Genomic DNA, 20,834 nt, shown 5'->3' with positions numbered 1-20,834 from the left:
TGTTGCCCGTATGACTAAGGTAACCTTAGACGTGAACATTCTACGTCACAACCGCACGACTTTTTGCACAAAAGGAAATTATTTTGCTCTGTTTCATGAATTGCAGTACAATCAGCGCTTCTGTAGTGCTACTCCACATATCTTTCTACGCGTGTTGGAGGAAAAGTTGTTAGAATGAAGGCAACGTGAAAAGAACTGTTAGACGATTGTACGGGTGACCTAGTACATTTCTGGATATATTGTAAAAAAAGGGAAAAATGACCTCTGGATGTGCTTTGCATATTTTCTGTGAAAGTAGGCCATGTATACATGCTTAACCAATGGCGCTACGCGTGAAAGTCTGCAGTTCATTTACGATTGACTTAAGATATTGTAATAAGATAAATTCGTATGACAGATATTTCTTCTTTACAATACAATGTAAAAATCAGTTCGGTACCTTTTTCCTGTACCGAATCTACGGTATGTACACACTATCACACTTGCTCACTGATGGACGATGGGTATCCTACCATCGCCATTTTTTTAATAATAAGCTCCATGACAATTTTGGTCGAAAGGATTGAACTTCTGGGGCTTCATATCAGTTTCACATTTATTTCAGTTCCGTGGGACTTTCTATAGCCTGCATATTGTGCTCGTGATCATATGCTGCTACCTGTGTATTGAATTTTATGATACAATATGGCGGTGCTCGTGATCATATGCTGCTACTGTGTATTGAACTTTATGATACAATATGGCAATATATCCATATTCTTGTATGAGGAGTCTCTGATCCTCATCCTGCTCTGTTGGCCGTAGTGCGTCTTATTTCTGTATATAATTTCCCTAATGCTTATCAATTGCAAGTAATGAGATGAAAAGACTTCAATAGAGTATACCTATTATCTTGTAGTAATAGCAGATCTTTTGCCTCACCAGTCTGTCATCAGGCAGGCGGTGCGAAATCCGTAAATCCATTATCATTATAACGAAACAATCTGTATAATGTTTTAAATGCCCTGGCATTCTGGTTTTTCTGATCGGTAGATGTTGGGAAAATTCTCTAAATGCGTGCCGCTGCCATGTAGTATTTCTGTTACAACAAACTGCTAGAAACAAAGCAAAACATCAATTTTTAAGCGCCTTTTTTAAAAAAATCACATCGCATGCAACCTCTCTAATAACGAGAGATTTTTTAAATACAGAAAACAGTTACTTTTTCTGTTGAGTCACGTCTTCTGACTGGTTTGATGCTATCCGCCACGAATTACTCTCCCGTGGCAACCTTCTCATCTCTGAGTAGTACTTGTAATCAACATCCTCAATATTTCCAGTCTCTGCCTTCCTCTACAGTTTTTACCCTCAACAGCTCCCTCCAGTGCCACAAATTACTCTCTGGTGTCTTAAAAGGTATCCTATCATCCTGTCCCTCCTTCTTGTCGGTGTTTGCCATATATTCCTTCCCTAGCCGTTTGTACGGATAAACTCCTCCCTTACATTACCAGTCCACCTGATTTTCAGCTTTCTTCTGTACCACCACATCTCAGATGCTTCGAATCTCTTCCGTTCCGGTTTTTCCACAGTCCAAGTCTCACTCCATGCAATGCTGTGCTCGATACGTACATTCTCAGAAGTCTCTTCCTTAAATTAAGACGTATGGTTGATACTACTTGATTTCTCTCGGTCAGGGGCGTTCTTTTTGCCAGTGCGAGTTTGTTTTTAATTTCGTCCGTCCATATTGCTAGCCTAGGTAACAAAATCACTTAACTTAGTCTACTTCTTGATCCCCAATTCTGATATTAAGTTTGTTGCTGTTCTCATTTCGGTTACTGCTCATTACCTTCGTCTTTCTTCAATTCACTCTCAGTCTATATTCTGCACTCATTTGACTGTTCATTCCATTCAATACATCGTGTAATTGTTCTTCACTTTCACTCAGAACAGCAATGTCATCAGCGAATGTCGTCATTGATATCCTTTCACCTTGAATTTTAATTCTACTCCTGAATCTTTCCTTTATTTCCATCATTGCTTCTTGGATGTACAGATTGAACCGTAGAAGCAAAAGACTACATCCGTGCCCTACACCCTTTTTAATCCTAATACTCCGTTCTTCGTGTTCCTGTCTTGTTGTTCCCCTTGGTTCAAAATGGCTCTGAGCACTATGGGACTCAACTGCTGAGGTCATTAGTCCCCTAGAACTTAGAACTAGTTAAACCTAACTAACCTAAGGACATCACAAACATCCATGCCCGAGTCAGGATTCGAACCTACGACCGTAGCGGTCTTGCGGTTCCAGACTGCAGCGCCTTTAACCGCACGGCCACTTCGGCCGGCTGTTCCCCTTGGTCCTTGCACATATTGTATATTATCCCCCTTTCTCTAAGCTTATCCTTATTTTTCTCAGAATTTCGAACATCTTGCACCGTTTTATATTGTCTAACACTTTTTCCAGATCGGCAAATCCTGTCAACGTCTCTAGGTATTTTCTTCAGTCTTGTTTCCATTACCAATCGCAACGTCAGAACTGCCTCTCATGTGCCTGTAACTTTCCTGAAACCAAATTGATTGTCATCTAACACATCCCCAATTTTCTTTTCCATTTTTGTGTATATCACATTTGTCAACAACTTGGGTACATGAGAGGTTAAGATCACTGTGGGATATTTCTAGAGCTTGTCGGCTCCTGCTATCTTCGGAAAGGTGTGGTTGATGTTCCTTTTTAGAAAGTGAGATGGTATTGACCAGTCTCATACATTCTACACACCAATGTGAATAGTCAGCCGGCCGCGATGACCGAGCGATTCTAGGCGCTAGGCTGGAACCGCGTGACCGCTACGGTCGCAGGTTCGAATCCTGCCTCGGGCATGGATGTGTGTGATGTCCTTAGGTTAGTTACGTTTAAATAGTTCTAAGTTCTAGGGGACTGACGACCTCAGAAGTTAAGTCCCATAGTGCTCAGACCCATTTGAACCATTTGAATAGTCATTTTGTTGCCATTCACCTCAAAGGTTTTAGAAATTCCGATGGAATGTTGTTTATCCCTTCTGCCTTATTTGATCTTACGTCTTCCACAGCTCCTTTAAATTCTTATTCTAATATTAGATCCTCTGTCTCTTCCCTGTCCTGTTTCTTATTCTACCACATCATCAGACAAGTCTACCTTCTCGTAGAGGACTTCAATGCACTATTGTCACCTACCCGCTCTCTCCTCTGCATTTAACAGTGGAATTCCCATTGCATTCTTAACGTTACCGCCCTTGCTTTTAATTTAACGGAAGGCTGTTTTGACATTTCTGTATGCTAAGTTCCTGCCTTCGGACAATCTTTCCTTTCCCAGTTTCTTCACATTTTCCATGCAGATATTTTGCCTTAGCTTCTCTACACATCCTACATATTTCGATCCTAAGTGACTTATATTTCTCTATTCCCACATTTCCCTGGACAGTTTTGAACTTCCTTCTTTCGTCGATCAGCTGCAGTATTTCACTTGTTACCTATGGTTTCTTCGCAGTTGCCATCCTTGTAACTACGATTTTCGTACCAGTTTCTGTGGTTGCCCTTTTTAAATAGGTCCATTCCTCTTCAAATGAACTCTCTACTGAGCTATTCGTTATCACAGTATGTATAGCCTCAGAGAACTTCAAACGTGCCTCTTCATTCCTTAGTACTTCCGTATTCCACTTCTTTGCGCATGGATTCTTTCCGACTAGTCTCTTTGACTTCAGCCTTCTCTTCATCATTACTAAATTGTGATCTGAGTGTATGTCTGCTGATGAGAACACCTTATAATCCAATATCTGAGTTCTGGATCTCTGCCTGACCATGATGTAATGTAAATGAAATATTCCCGTCTTCTCTGGCCTTTTCCAAGAATACCTCCTCCGCTTGTAATTGCTGAACAGACTATTGGCTGTTACTAACTGATATTTACGAACTTGCAGGAAACTGCGGGTGAAAAACAGGTCCGCGACTTGTCTCATAGTTGAAGTAAATGGTTGTAGCTTCGTCATAAGTCGCATTGTGCAGTATCTTTTTTTTTTCTTTTTGGTGACTAGTTTCGGACACCTGTGTCATTTTCAAATCATCCGCAAGTGTGAGAAACACAGGCGATATCCTATGTACAAAAACTGCCCCTGCAGTGATCGAAGCGGCACTATGCTGACTCAGCAAAAATAAATTACACTGCACGGACCTATGTGGTGTATTTTACTGTTGTGGAGTCTGCCATAATCCCGCTTCGATTACTGCAGGGGCAGTTTTTGTACGTGGGCTATCGCCTGTATTTGTCACACTTACAGATGGTTTGGAAATGGTTCAAATGGTTCTGAGCACTATGGGACTTAACATCTGAGATCATCATTCCCCCAGAACTTAGAACTACTTAAACCTAACTAACCTAAGGACATCACACACATCCATGCCCGAGGCAGGATTCGAACCTGCGACCGTAGCGGTGGCGCGGTTCCAGACTGAAGCGCCTAGAACCGCTCGGCCACCACGCCCGGCTGAAAATGGAAATACGTTTCCAAAACTAGTCACTGTTTAAAAAAAGAAAGAAACAAACAAACAAAAACAAAAAAAAATTCTTCTCAATGCAACTTACGACGGAGCTGCAACCTTTTATTTCAGTAACTGACATTTGTTGCAGAACTATGTTAGTCTTCCTCCTCTCTCATTCCTAATACTAATCCCATATTCTCCCGTAACTCTTTCTTCTACTCCTTCCCCTACAGCCGTATACCAGTCGCTCATTACTGTTAGCTTTTCATCTCCCTTTAGGTACTGAACTATCCATTCATTATCCTCATATATCTTCTTCAATCTCTGCTGGCGACATCGGCATGTATACCAGATCTATTGCTGTCGGTGTTCGTTTGCTGTCAATTCTGATGAGAACAACCCTATCACTGAACTATTCGCAGTAACTCACTCTCTGTCCAGCCTTCCTATTCATAAAGAGTGCTACTCCATTATATGTCTGCTGCTGTTGATATTACCCTATACTCGACTGACCAGAAATCGTTGTCTTTTTTCCACTTCACTTCACTGACCCTCACTACATCTAGATCGAACCTTAGCGTTTTCCTTTTAAGATTTTCTAGCTTCCCTACCGCCTTCAAACATCCGACATTCCACGCCCCAACACTTATAACGTAATCCTTTCGTTGGTTATTCAGCCTTTTTCTCGTGGTGACCTCCTCATTGGCAGTCCCCTACAGGAAATACGAGTGGGGGACTAGTCCAGAATCTTTTGCCAATTGAGGGATCATCATGATACGCTTACAGCTACGGGCCACATGTTCCTTGGATATACATTATGCGTCTTTAACGCAATGGTTTCCATTTCCTTCTGCATCCTCATGACGATGATCACTGCTAATTCTCCCACCTATTAAGGGCAGTTTCCCACCCCTAAGGCAAAAGAATGTCCTGAAACTCTGTCCGCACCTCCGCCCTCTCTGACAAGGCCGGTGGTAGAACGAGAATGAATTCTTATTGCGGAAGTCATCGGTCGCCATTGCTGACGATTTTTTTTCAAAACATTTTTTTTGTCATTAGTCTACTGACTGGTTTGATGCGGCCCGCCACGAATTCCTTTCCTGTGCTAAGCTCTTCATCTGAGAGTAGCACTTGCAACTTACGTCCTCAATTATTTGCTTGATGTATTCCAATCTCTGTATTCCTCTACAGTTTTTGCCCTCTACAGCTCCCTCTAGTACCATGGAAGTCATTCCCTCATGTCTTAGCAGATGTCCTATCATCCTGTCCCTTCTCCTTATCAGTGTTTTCCACATATTCCTTTCCTCTCCGATTCTGCGTAGAACCTCCTCATTCCTTAATTTATCAGTCCACCTAATTTTCAACATTCGTCTATAGCACCACATCTCAAATGCTTCGATTCTCTTCCCACAGTCCATGTTTCACTACCATACAATGCTGTACTCCAGACGTACATCCTCAGAAATTTCTTCCTCAAATTAAGGCCGGTATTTGATATTAGTAGACTTCTCTTGGCCAGAAATGCCTTTTTTGCCATAGCGAGTCTGCTTTTGATGTCCTCCTTGCTCCGTCCGTCATTGGTTATTTTACTGCCTAGGTAACAGAATTCCTTAACTTCATTGACTTCGTGACCATCAATCCTGATGTTAAGTTTCTCGCTGTTCTCATTTCTACTACTTCTCATTACCTTCGTCTTTCTCCGATTTACTCTCAAACCATACTGTGTACTCATTAGACTGTTCATTCTGTTCAGCAGATCATTTAATTCTTCTTCACTTTCACTCAGGATAGCAATGTCATCAGCGAATCGTATCATTGATATCCTTTCACCTTGTATTTTTATTCCACTCCTGAACCTTTCTTTTATTTCCATCATTGCTTCCTCGATGTACAGATTGAAGAGTAGGGGCGAGAGGCTACAGCCTTGTCTTACACCCTTCTTAATACGAGCACTTCGTTCTTGATCGTCAACTCTTATTATTTCCTCTTGGTTGTTGTACATATTGTATATGACCCGTCTCTCCCTATAGCTTACCCCTACTTTTTTCAGAATCTCGAACAGCTTGCACCATTTTATATTGTCGAACGATTTTTCCAGGTCGACAAATCCTATGAAAGTGTCTTGATGTTTCTTTAGCCTTGCTTCCATTATTAGCCGTAACGTCAGAATTGCCTCTCTCGTCCCTTTACTATTCAAAACATAAGCAGTAACAAAATTGGAATCGAGACCGCGTACGTTTTGGGTGTAGTATAAGACTTTACCCCTACACCGCGGGTCTGAGATTACATCTAAGTTATTAAATTTAATAAACGTGCCTCCGCGGCCGAGGACTTGTACAGAGTGGAAATATCTATGCGACGTTATTGCCAGTTAATGTTATGTCTCCAACCACTAACTAGTTTATGGTTGGAGACGCAATATCATAGTTACAGGTAGTCAGCGGAAACCAGTTCATAGATTTCGGCCGCTGATGAATCGTGTATAAGATTGGAGTTAACCCCCTCAGCGTCAGGTAAGGCGTGAAGATGGTGCACTGAAGCACCGAATCTGACAGCCACATAATAAATAACATCGTAAGGTCGGCCGGCCGGTGTGGCCTTGCGGTTCTAGCGCTTCAGTTTGGAACCGCGTGACCGCTACGGTCGCAGGTTCGAATCCTGCCTCGGGCATAGTTGTGTGTGATGTCCTTAGGTTAGTTAGGTTTAATTAGTTCTAAGTTCTAGGCGACTGATGACCTCAGCAGTTAAGTCGCATAGTGCTCAGAGCCATTTGAACTATTTCGTAAGGTCGGTTGTAGGTTTTCCATTTCGTTACGTAAATGAACGGCCAAAGTTCCTCACACCTCCAATCAGAAGGATGGACACACGAAAACTTCTGCAAGTGGTTCATTTAACAATGTGCCACTTAAGGGCGAAAGTGCTGTTCACAGATGTGTTGAATAGCTGTAGGAAATGAGCTCTAACATGGAAATGATGCGACTCTGGACCAATGTCCATATGACAAAACTTCCTCCTCTACATGCGGGGAATGTTTCTTGAAAGTTTGACCATACCTTCTTGTTACAGAATGTACACGTCTCTCAGCAGACGTCGTCTCGAACTGACTACGGTCACCAGAACGTGGATACTATCTGAAAATCGTGACGCGACATCAGGTCACATCACGTCCTCTCAAAATCTGGCGTCATATCACGCGAGAAGCTACAAAAAGGAGGGCTCCACGCATCAGCACAATTTAAAGCATCATTCGTGGGAAACTCAACTTGCTCTTTTCTAACGTGATATACTGCGAACTATGGGTCAAGGGTAAAGGCAGATTTCATATTTCTAGATTTCCGAAAATCATTTGACACGGTGCTCCACTGCAAACGATTAACGAAGGTACGAGCATACGGAAAAGGTTCCCAGAGATGTTAATGGCTCGAAGACTTCTTAAGTAATGGAACTCAGTATAATTTTTTCATAATGCTGGGTCACAGTCATAATATATTTCTTTAAAGTCAGCACCGCCATTAGACTGTTGTTTATTTCCAGTGTTACGTTTACACTTACACAATCATGATTTCGGCTTAAAAGTGCCACTGTCAAGTGTTTTAAGTGTTATAAATTGCCTAAGATGGCATACTGTCGCATTAAAATGCACTATTAGACGCACTGTCTAAGAGTCGATATTTCTGGCAGAGCCTACTGCTTTGTGACATTACTGAGTACACCATCTGGACTCTGCCAGAAATATGGGCTCTTAGTCAATGTGTCTAATAGTGTATTTTAATACGACAGTATGCCATCTTAGGCAATTTATAACACTTAAAACACTTGATAATGCCACTTTGAAGCCGAAAACATGATTGTGTATGTGTAAATGTAACACTGGAAATAAACAAGTCTAATGGCGGTACTGACGTTAAAGAAAGAACTCAGTATGTTGTTCTGTACGGCGAGTGTTCGTTACAGACAAGCGCAGCTCCAAGAGTGCCCCAGACAAGTGTAATAGGACCGGTATTATTTTCTGTACCCATAACGATCTGACAGACAGGATTGGTAGCAATCTGCAGTTGTTTACTGATGATGCCGTGGTGTACGGTAAGGTGTCGAAGTTGAGTGACTCTGGGATGTTAGAGAACGATTTACACAAAATTCCTAGATAGTACGATGAACTGCACCTAGCTGTCACTGTAGAAAAATGTAAGTTAATGCGGATAAGTATGTGAAACCAACGGGTAATATTCGGATTCAGGACAATTAGGGTCTTGTTAGAGTCTCTCGGGTCGTTGAAATATCTGTGCGTAACGTTTTGAAGCGATCTGGAGTGGAACGAGCACGTGAGGATCGTGTTAAGGAAGGCGGTTGGTCGATTTCAGTTTACTGGGAGAATTTTAGGAAAGTGTCGTTCATCTGTAAAGGAGCCCATATACAAAATATCAGTGCGACCCATTCTTGAGAACCGCGCCAATTTTTGGGATCCGCACCAGGTCGGATTAAAGGGAGACGTCGAAGCAGTTCAGACACGGGATGCCGGATTTGTTGCCGTTACGCATATATTACAGGTGATGCTCTGGGTGCTCTAATGGGAATTCCTGGAGGGAATTCGACGTTATTTTCGACGAACAATGTTGAGAAAATGTAGAGAACCGGCTTTTGAAGCTTTTTGTAAAACGATTCTATTGCCGCCAAACATACATTTCGCATGAAGAACAGGAAGATAAGACAGGAGAAATTAGGGCTCATAAGGAGGCATATAGACAGTTGTTTCTCCGTCGCTCTATTTGCGAGTGGAACAGGAAAGGAAATGACAGGTAGTGGTACTCTCCGCCATGCACCGTACGGTGGTATACGGAGTGTGTAGGAAGATGTAGATGCAGATGTCGCGTCAATCCAAAGAAAAGAACACTACCTCACGCAGTGAAATCTCTTTTGTTAACTTGAAGATGCTGTCATGGACATTCTAACAGTCCTACCACAACAAAGGTCAAAATTTTAATAACGATTGTGGTGTTGCTCACGCTGCTAAATACTGCATTTTCGGGAAACATCAGTCATATTATGTGGCAGGTGTCATTAGAGCACAGTTAATAGTCATTTCATGTAATAATGAAAAAACTAGGCACTCATCTTTTTGTGTTTCCCACGCTGGTCTTGTATTATCATGGCTCAATCGTTGAAAATCTAGGTGGTTATGATTCCAAGCTCGGATGCAAAGAGGCATAGGTTTTATCCTGCTATATTCAAAAGTTTTGTAGATGCGCTTCTCAAACCATTCTTGGAGATTAAACCTTTCAAAGTTAGCACAATAGTGATGTAAAAAAAAAAAAAAAAAATCAGCACTCCGAATTTAAGTTACACTTCCTTTTAATTGCTTTTATTGCAGTATCACGTAACACACAAAACATCACTTCACAATACGAAACACACTTGAAAACATCTTCCTCACAGTCACTGTTAAAGTTCACATTTTTTAAGTTGACGACAATGTTCGTCTTTCCAACATGTCGTCCACGACTTGACTTTCTCAAGGTCCGACTCTCTAACAAGTTAACAACCAACTAACAATCGCTTACGCGCCCAAAAATCAGAGTTACAAGTACGTCAAAGATCATAGTGACAAAAGAAAGAATACACATAAGAATAATATCATTGCAATATAAACATATCGATGTATCAAAAGTGAAATCAAATCTGAATGTTGTCTCAGAAATATGTTAAGTAGCTAAATACAGTAGAATATTACTGGTATCGAGAGGTCCAGGTGAGGTACCATAATGATTAGGTAATTCAAGTACCATTACAACATCGAAGTTGTCACATGCTACAGAAAAGATTCAAAACTAATTTCACATTTGTTTTCGAAGCAATGGAATTGGTGGATATGTAGACGGGTGCACTATCATCATTAGGACTTTGAAAACACAAGCGATTTACAAGAGTGATCCCTCATAGTTTGTATGTGCACCCGATGCAGTAGGGGATATTGAAAGAATTATAAGCGCTAAAGACTATTTGTACGATGTGTTCAGATCCGCTGAACAGTTGCTACAAAGGCGCGTTCCGAGGACATGAATTATTTTCGAGAGGACAGCGCGGGGGCGAACTGCGCGATCCGCCCCGCTGTGTGAAACTGTCTGTGAAGCCCTTTTCCTCGCCGTCCTCCTTTGATGGTTGTTACGGGCGGCGACTTAGCTACGCGGGACAGGCGCTGTGCTCTAACGAGCGCGCCTGTCCTAGAGAGGGGGGGGGGTGGCGAGGGGGGGGGGGGAAGGTGGAGGAGGGGGGAGGGGGGAGGGGGGAGGGGGGAGGAAAGGGCCAGCAGTAATCCTTAGCGGCGCTGGCCGGCTGCCCTCTCCGCTATGGCCTCTGCAGCAGACCCTAACAACATAATCTCCTTCGGGCGGCAAGGAGAGCCAAGTGCCAACAATACAAAATAAATTTCCGTCCGGTTACTGCCGGACGGGAGTCCCCTTCCGTGCGTTCGCCGGCTTCCTTCCCCTCGCCGGCGGCGGTGTTTGTTTCTATCACTTTGCCAGAAAGCAAGAGTAACATGAGGTGGCGAAGAAATATGAGAAAACTTGTTTGCCAAACACTAAAACACTAGTGAATCAGATACGTTATACTGACGACTGGGAAGTGTTTATGCCATGTAATACATTACGACGACGCAAAATCCAGTAACTGCGCCAATATGAATGTAGTTTCCTCATCGCCACTGTATTATCCCATCCTCGTCACCACTGTAGATTCTTGTACCATAGGGAGGCAAGGAAGAGGATGTTATGGCTGGCTAGTATCCTCTTTCCACAATACAAATGCACACATGGATTAATAGGTCCTTTATTCACACGAACAGGAACCTACTTATCTTCAGTAGAGTCCATGTTTTGTGGTTCAAGCTCTTCCGTAATAGTCCTCTTGCACACAATATAGATTACTCTGATCTGATCCCGTTATGTACTGTCGTAGCCTAAGCTGAACTATGCCGCTCCGCGATTGAATGACAGACGCCAACCTGGAGTAGTGAGTCGAGTCAGTGAGTCCCTACAGTCAGCGACGGCGGCCTAAATACATGCTGTCGAGACACAATTGGCAGCGTGTTGCTTGCGAATTTGTCTCTGGCCTCTCTCTCGTGATAGACGCGCTTCATTGAGCGCCTGCTGTCGATTTTCGCACTGCAGCTTTGCCGACCGGTTTCTACTTGAACTTAACTAATCCAAGACATCGCACACATCAATGCCTGAGGCAGGATTCGAACCTGCGACCGTAGCGGTCGCGCTGTTCCAGACTGAAGCGCCTAGAATCGCTCGGCCACAACGGCTGGCGCCGACCGGTTTGCTGGCGATAGCTTACGCCAGCACAATGAACACTCAAGCTTCTAAATATCATTCGTTACAGTTCACCTAGTTTATTCTTCTACCGACGTGGGTTTAGCCTGTTTGTCAATCGCATTTCGTGGATATACGCGGCCATATCTTGGGTGGTCGTCTGGGCAATCGTTTCTCTTGTGGTCGTCCATGTTTACAAATTTCGGCTATGCTTGTGGGGGTCTATCCTTTCCAAATGATGCCTCAAAATTTTTTTCTTGTCTTCAAATGTTTATTTCTATAATGTATTCTACTCTGAATCGTTATCGACAAACTTGTTCTTTAAACTATGAATGTGAACCATCACACACGTGTCTTCAAAAAAATTTATTTCCAACGAGTAGTTTCGGTGCAACATTTACACCATTTTCATTTCAACTATAAACCAAAAGCGTTTTCTTTATTTATATCAGCCGTTATCCTACATCAACGAGTAAGATGGACTTCCACATGGTTATTCCTTGGATTTGTCACAGTAATTTATTTTCCATTGCATTTACTTCTTTAATTTTTATTTTTCTCTCTGTATACTGCTGCCTATCTCGTAACAGAACACACCATTGTTTTAGATATTTTTATTTTCGCCTCATTTCTCATAAATTTGTTTCACCATAGAGTATTTTGAAACCATCCAGCTAACCTTGCTGCTTTTGCCACTTTGTTTTCCACTTCCATGGTGAGGTCTTTATAGCTGGTGATAACAGTCCCTAGATAATTAAAGTTCATCGTTTGTTCTCTTGACACATCTTGTTATGTAATGGAGGCAAGTACACGACCTGAGTCCTCAGCGGCCATCTGGCAGATTTCATCTGTCCTTTGCCACAAATCCAATGACGGATGTTGAGTCTGCTTCACATCCTTTATTTACCTGCAAGGTAAACGAAACCGATTATTCTATCTGTAAGGGATGTTCAAAAGGTACTAAAAGGTACGAAACATCGTGTAAAACAAACTAGTTGAAATATGCGTATGCCGCTTTCGGATAACGTAGAGAGAGATCTACGGACGCGGAAGTGGTGTCTGGTGTGACTGTCACCTCCCCTTAAAATTCAAAACTGCGTCCTCAGAAGGCGTGAGTCGTGCTTCGGTAGCTCAGTGGTAGAGCACTTGCCCGCGAAAGGCAAAGGTCCCGAGTTCGAGTCTCGGTCGGGCACACAGTTTTAATCTGCCAGGAAGTTTCATATCAGCGCACACTCCGCTGCAGAGTGAAAATCTCATTCTGGGAACATTCCTGGGTGTTTTGGCCTTATGGGGCGTTGCAGTTTCTGCAAAGTTTCTTCGTAGCGCTACAAAGTTAACAGGTCCAGAAATGCTGTTGGGCGGATCATCCTATTCCATGATAATGCGGACCCTCACTTTCCTAACTGTACGAAGGCTACACTTCAATTAATTGGTTGGGAAACATTTTCTTATGTAGGTTGTCGACAGTGGATGGACCATACCCCTAGCATGCAAAGGACCAAACTCTCATGACAAACACATTGAGCAATCACCCGAAAAGATCACGAAAATTAATTTAAAACAAACGTGTTATTTGAATGAATTTTAACAGGTGTGGCCCATTTACGCATGAACTAGATATGAATGGGAAAAATGGTCACTGCAATGAGTAGATTTATTGTCTTTAAAGGTGAGAATTGCCCATCTATACTTATAAAGAACTATTGATAAGCGGATAAGGGACTATGACGCTAAATTGTAACTTTGGCACAGGTGGGTGGGGAGGATAAAACACAGTTACGTTAATAATTCGCGGAAACGACTAGTGACTGCATAAGTTGTTAATTAAAAGTAGTAAGTAGACGGAAAGATGAATGCGAACACTATCAGACTGCCAAAACTGTACAATGAGAGCAACAGGCTGGAACGACTTTAAGATTACGTACTCGGCTACTCAAGGGACGATTTGACTTAGCGTCTGAAAGACGATCTCACGTGTGACAATAGCCCACCTTGCCAAAACACGCGAAGCATCAATAAAGTAGCTGGCGGCAACAGCGGCTGGAGAATATGATTTCCGCGCTCTCTTTGTACTCGGCGCTTAAGCACAAACGTCCTTCCAGTGGCAGCAAGGCTCGTCTTAGCAGTTACCTCTCCTGAAGGCTTAGCTCTGAAGTGTACTCTTCCCACAGTGAAGTCATTACTTTACGAAGAGCTAAACCAAAGTGTTTTCTCTTCAAAAGCCTAAAGCTAAATGTTCCCCCTTTGGCTGCTCTGAAACTTCGTTGCTTTTGGCCAGAGCAGGAACTCGCTGACCAATGTCACCAAAGGTTCTGACTGACGACCAGTAAAACTCAACTGAAGATATTAAACAATCTCCTAATCTCGTATATTTTCTCTAAGCTGAACCAATAGGGCTATTAGGTCTGGAAGAAGACGGAAAACTTCTACCACTACATGGTAAAATACTGAAAAAGAACCAGTCGGTTGCTGTGCAAATAGGCACAGCGAACAAGAGCAGGCTCTCTCGTAAATGACAGTGTGACCCTATCAGAAGTCTGTATTCTGAAAGTTTAAATCGAACCTTACTCCGAGACGTCGTAACGAACGTTCACACGCCCAGAGGGACGCCATACATGTCTAGAGATCTCTTATCTAGCTGAAAATCTGCTGCGAATAATTCCATGTTTATTTCGACAAAAAAAAAAAAAAAAAAAAAAAACCATGTCTCGTAACCCTCCCGGAGAGCAAGCTGGGAGAATAAGGATGCCTGTGTGGCTCCCTGCGACAGCATCGCTGCCCAGAGCTTAACTGTTGTATAGCAGCAAATTCCTTTTAAGGGGACTCTTATCTAGCGCATCCACCTCGTAAGCTTTCAGGCCTTCGAAACCTCCACAAACTACATAGGAAAAGTAGGAAAATAAACAGTGAAGCAAAACAGCCATTGACGATGCTAATGCAAATCTGCAGTTACAGAGCTGTGTAAGTGAACGACCACGTGATCATGGGAATTTGTACATCGTCCTCTGAAATACACTGATAAGACAGAACGTTTCGACCATCGCCCACCGTGACGTTTGAATGACGCCTGGTGGCTTTGAGGGCACGAGAAGCGACAACAAAAGTATCACCCCAGCGAAGATATGGTCTGCAAATGGGGGAATCTATTGAGATAAGCGACTTTGGCAAAGGGCAAATTATTATTACGTACAGCCTGTGAACGAATATCTTTAAAACGTCAATGCTTGTAGAATGTTCACGTGCTACTGTCGTGAGAATGCGCAGGGCGCCACGGACGCAGTCTGATGGGAGCAATATTATGCTACGGGAGACATACTTCTGCGCTTGCATGGGACCTATGGAAGTAATCGAAGACACATTGACAGCTGCTAAGCACCTGCATCACTGCATGCTTGATGTCTTCCACGACGGCGATGTCATCTTTCAGCAATATAATTGTCTGTGTCTTGGAGCCAGAACCGTCCTACAGTGGCTTGAGGAGCATTATAGTGAAATCACGTTGATGTTTCACGTCTCGGTGAACAGATTCGCCTGATGTAAATCCTATGGACCCATCTCGGTCGCTATCGGGCTCCATCACCACTTACGTGAATCAGCAGCCCGTCTTTTAAGCAAGTTATATGACATGTGCGTAGACGTGTAATGCCACATACCGCCACAAACCTACCAATAAACTATCGGAACCCAGATTCACAGAATCAGTCATGTATTTCGTTCCAAAGACGGAAAAACGAGCTGTTAAGCAGGTGGTCATAATGTTTTGGCTAATTAGTGTACGTTAGTGGACAATTTCCGAGAAAAATGGCCACGTTACAACTGCAGCTTTCTCTGTATAGCCCGGATCTTTCACCGATTCATTTTCACATCGTAGCGACCTGAAGTAAGACACGTGTGGACGTCGGCTTCAGTTGGACGAGGAACTGCATGTCTGGGTACGGTTATGGATCCGTCAGTGGCCGACCACCTTCAACGATACAGGAATTGATCGTCTGGTTTCCCAGTGGGATAAATGTCTTAAGGGGCTCCGGAAAGGCTCAAAAATCATGAAAAGTTCAATTTTTACTTTTTTGCGTTTTCTGAATCTGCAGACTATTACCTTTTAATAGATATACAATTTATTCAATTCCGAAGACTACTACTATTTTTAATTTTTTTTTTGAAATGTGTTATACATGGGCGTGACCCACTGTGGCGCTGTTAAACTGCTGTCAAATGGTGTTATTATTAACGTCCGTGTTCATCAGGTACATTTTAGTGATGTGAGATAAAGTATGTGTCGTGGATAACCTGTGATGGTTCAATATATATCGCTGGTGTGATTGTCGATTGTTTTATGTTTATTTACGCTGTCGTTATCTCGAAAATATTCGTAATTAATTCTGTTTCTTGAGTCTCGGTTTTGTTGAAGTATAATAATGAGTAAAAGTAAAGTTATTAGAAATCCTCTGAAGGCTTTTAAGAAAAGGAGAAATGTTGGAAAGCCAAAGGTATGTGTTGTTACTGTAAACAATAAAGACGATAACCAAGTGAGTGAACCTAATCTCTCAAGTACACCTGCCCATAGCAGTCAAAGTGGGAAAGAAAATACTTCACAGAAGAAGCTTGGTTCAATGAGTGGAAACTATGAATGTTTTATGGGCGAATCGGATGTGAATGAAATATTTGATATGTCGGTTCTCAAAGGAATTTTTTCAAACTGTGTAAGATGTATTCATTGTAGTGAAGTTGATCTGGAACTTTCCATAATAAAGCACGTAGGACTTGCTAGTGAAATACAACTGAAATGTGATAAGTATTCATACATGACCACATTTTGGAACAGTGTTGCAGTAACTGCAACTGAAGAAAATGGTAGCAAAATCTACGAACACAACAACGAGCGATGCTTGCTTTAGACAAGGAACGCCTTCGGGCTGCAGACAGGGCTGTAAAGAGTCTAGAAATACAAGCAAGAGTAAACAGGAGGAGGAACAAGAGGAAGCTGGAGGAGGAGTTTGCAGAGGATGAAGATAATCCATCCTATGGACCTGGAATGCACTAAAAAGTTAATCCAATCTTTGTCGCTCAATTCCCAAAACTTTTATTTTCTCATACTAATTACATGTTTTCCAAGGATCTTCCAAACATATTTGTTTCAAACTTTCAGTAAATGTTACACAGTACCTTCTGCATAATTTAACACAGCCTTTTTCCAAAAAACTGTATATTTTTGAATATATAAATAAAAAATTGCAAAAAAATGTTGTGAATTTTCATTACAATTGAAAAAAAATCATCTTTAATAACTGAACTAAAATTTTGTAAAATCCCTGTGTTAAGTTGTAGCCCATATTCCAATAAATAATCTGTAAAAAGTTCAACTTCCTACCTCAAATACTTTGTGAGGAAAGATGTAACTTATAAGCGTTATTTTAACATTGCAAGTATAGGGCGTTCCGGAGCCCCTTAACGTGTGTCATGATCAGTTTTGAATGGAACCATTCCATGGTCCCATTGTGGCGGGTACTCGGTTTACATTTGACTGCTCCTCATACTTCCGCTTTTAGGCAATGGCATTGCCTCTGTGGAAACACCGATTCCCGTAAGATCACCGAAGTTAAGCGCTGTAGGGCGTTGCCGGCAATTGGATGGGTGACCGTCCGGGCCGCCATGCGCTGTCACCATGTTTCAGGGTGCACTCAGCCTCGCGATGCCAATTGAGGAGCAACTCGACAGAACAGTAGCGGCTCCGGTCAAAGAAAACCGTCATAACGACCGGGAGACCGGTGTGCTGACCACACGCCCCTCCTATCCGCATCCTCAGCTGAGGATGACACGGCGGTCGGAAAGTCCCGATGGGCCAGTTGCGGCCTGAAGATGGAGTTCATACTTTTGCTTTTACTTCTGAATACATACTCCACACGACATCGTAGAGTGTGTGGCGGAGGGTACCTTGTATCTCTACTAGTCTTTTCCTTTCCTGTTCCACTTGAAGATACTGCGAGGGAGAAGTGACTCGTGGGCCTTAAGCGAAATGTATGTTGGCAAATGACGATTCTCTAACAAGAACTTTAGTGTATTGTTAGGCTGTGTGCCACTGTACGCCACCAGTTCTTCTCACTTGCAGTTCATAGTATGAGTGTGAAAATTTTGGTACCATTAAGATTCGAACTGTCTAGCGAGTCCCCACCAGTAACCGTGAGACACTGTGAGCTGTCAACCGCGATAATAAGTCTTCTGGTTGTAATCTACATTGGTAGGACCGAAGGAGAGACAGAGCGCTACCCGTGAATGCAGATACGGATGCGAATCCAAGGACTGGCCTCCAGCGTCCCCTGCTTGGCCCCTGCTCTCCCTCCCCCCTCCCCCTCCCACTAACGTGAGGCCCATCCAAGGCTCAAGACTCCTTCAGTTTCATATAACACAACAAATACTGGTCATGTAATTAATATTTAAGATATACATTAGGGGGTCGATATTTTCAATGCACGATATCACTCAAATTGTCAACATATTCATCAATCAGTAGAAACATGATACGGACTACAATAAAGTTAATCAACAGCAGTGATATATGAGTCATGTTAGCCCACCATTTGGCTGACGCGTTTCACCGCCTTGGCTGCAGATGTGCGTTCTAAACATCGAAGTTCCCTAACTGACGTTCTTTAAGAATCTGATAGCAAAAATAAATCTGCTCACAATTTTATCTTCTGGATTACAGATATGTTATTGAGAAAGAATCTTTGACTCAGCAGTGCAGTGTAAGCAATTCTGAAACTTTATGATAGATCAAACGTTCGTGGAGCTTCGGGACTCGAACGAGGAACGTTGCCAAGGCTCTGAGTTCTCTTTTCAGTCTGACACACAATTTTAATGTCAAGAAGTTTCACATGTATTATTACACTTCACATATCTCACTGTTTGTGGCATGAAGACTGAAGATAAAACGATTTTTAATTCCGATAATTCCACTTTTTAAATTACTATACTTAAACACTCTAAAAGAGTTCTCAGTGATAACCACATCAATTCTCATGCAATTCGAAGTTCAAGCTAGATCTTAAAACATAGAGCACTTTTTTCTAGGCACTAATTCGACAGATGACCGTATCAGTACTACCATATGAAATTGTCGTGTGTGATGAATAATATTTTTCACGTATTTTGATAACAAAGCTTGGTATAAAGATTGACCTTCCAATGTTTATTCGAAAATAGCTTGATAACAATATAATCACAGCGTTACTTGTAGTTCTTACAGTTCCTTCATCTACATTGACCCTTTGTTATAAAAAAATGTAGCATCCGTACACTTTAACTCCTAGCAGAGCGACGAGACAAAGCTTTAGCACAAACAGTGTAAACAGGAATTTCCAGACAGATTTTGTATTCTTTAAGTCGTAAACTGCCAATTCTTCATCATATTGGTATAATTTTTAACGTAGATGTTCTCCAGATTTCTCCACATTGTCATCCTCAAGTGGAAATCATACTACAATTTTTTCTATTGGTTTAAAAAATCGGTCTCCAGGGTCCTGCTTGTTTTCACTGATTTGCTATTCCCATATTCTCAGAACGGCACGAATAAGTAAAAGAGAGAATAATGCAGAATGCGCAGAGCTGGGTGACCTACTGAACTTGTGGTAAATTCTTTGTTTGCCAAAAAAGTCTGAATCCGTTATTTCATTGTTCTGGTTCGCTAAAAGTACAGTGCTAACAACGAAATGCTTTGCAAATACCTCTTGACGCTTGACTCTTTTAGTTCTGCTGTTTCAGGGACCGATGGACGTCGTTCTTTTGCAGGCAGCCAACGTGCACTACGAGTGTTTTGTATTTTCGCGACGCCGTCCTCTGGATTGAATAGACAGACAGTAAATCGAATTACCGTTCAGTGCGCTTGTTCAATTTCCTTCATCAAATCTATTTTACATAGGAGCCACGCACTTCACCCGTCCGTGACAACGACTTTGCAGCCATAGTCTGCAACGCTGTACACATTCCCCAAAAGTTTCAAGGAAGTCAGTATCTGTTGTTCGTCTTATCTCAAAATAATAACTAAAGGGAGAGAAGGGTTGCAAAGTACTTGCACAGATCTGGAACATGTACCGAATATTCTGCATGTTATTTTTGCTGTGGAGTATGACTGTAATAAAAAGTCTTGCGGAGCAAAATTATAATATTTGTTTGAGACGATGTTGAACAACACGTCTGAGGTAGTAACACAGTTTATTTGTAAAGGTCCTTCTCAATCACATAATTTTTACAATTGACTGTTACCGTTTCGATGTGATTAAGACGGACCTTCAAATATAAAGTGTCTTACGGTGATCGCGAACTCGTCTGCAGGCTTTATGTCTTCAAGTGTTAATACTGCACGATTGGAGAGGAAAACGCAAATGGCCACAACTTCTTGTCAAAAATAGGTAGGTTTCAAGTCAATGAGATATTTATAGAAGTATTTCATTAACCACTTGTAAATACATCGCAGCACATCGGTCTTAATAAGGATACACATGATCCGAAGCTTGCCTTGAATGGACAAAAGGCGATTGTCACGTGCTTCTTAGACATCAGCAAAGCCATTGAACTTTCGATTTCGGCATGATACTTGCCAAACCTAGCAGCCTAAATTTATCTTCAAGCGCAGTGCAAAGTTTTGCCCTTACCTGACGTCTCACCAGTAATATGCCATGTCCGGCACCATTAATTCTCAGTGGAGACGGGTAATGTCAGGTGTCCCCCAAGGTCCGGTATTAGGTCCTACACTCTTTTCATTGTACGTAAATGATGGGTTATCAGTTCTGTCTTACTGAAAATGCTTGTATGCTGATGACCTACAGTTGTATTTATCTGCAAAACCAACAAACCTGGAGACAGCTATCGACATTCTCAATATCGACCTGTGTGCACTATCGAAATGAGCGCAGTATATAGCGCTAAAGCCCAACCCATCCAAGACCAAGGCGGTACTGGTTGGTCATTCTAGGCTCATTAGCCCGAAATATCGGGAATCCCTGCCATTCTGCCATTTTAACCCTAAATTGGACAAAC

Source organism: Schistocerca americana, chromosome 2 (assembly GCF_021461395.2).
Source record: "Schistocerca americana isolate TAMUIC-IGC-003095 chromosome 2, iqSchAmer2.1, whole genome shotgun sequence".
In the NCBI taxonomy this organism is placed as follows: Eukaryota; Metazoa; Arthropoda; class Insecta; order Orthoptera; family Acrididae; genus Schistocerca; species Schistocerca americana.
Note: the sequence above shows the minus strand (reverse complement) of the source record.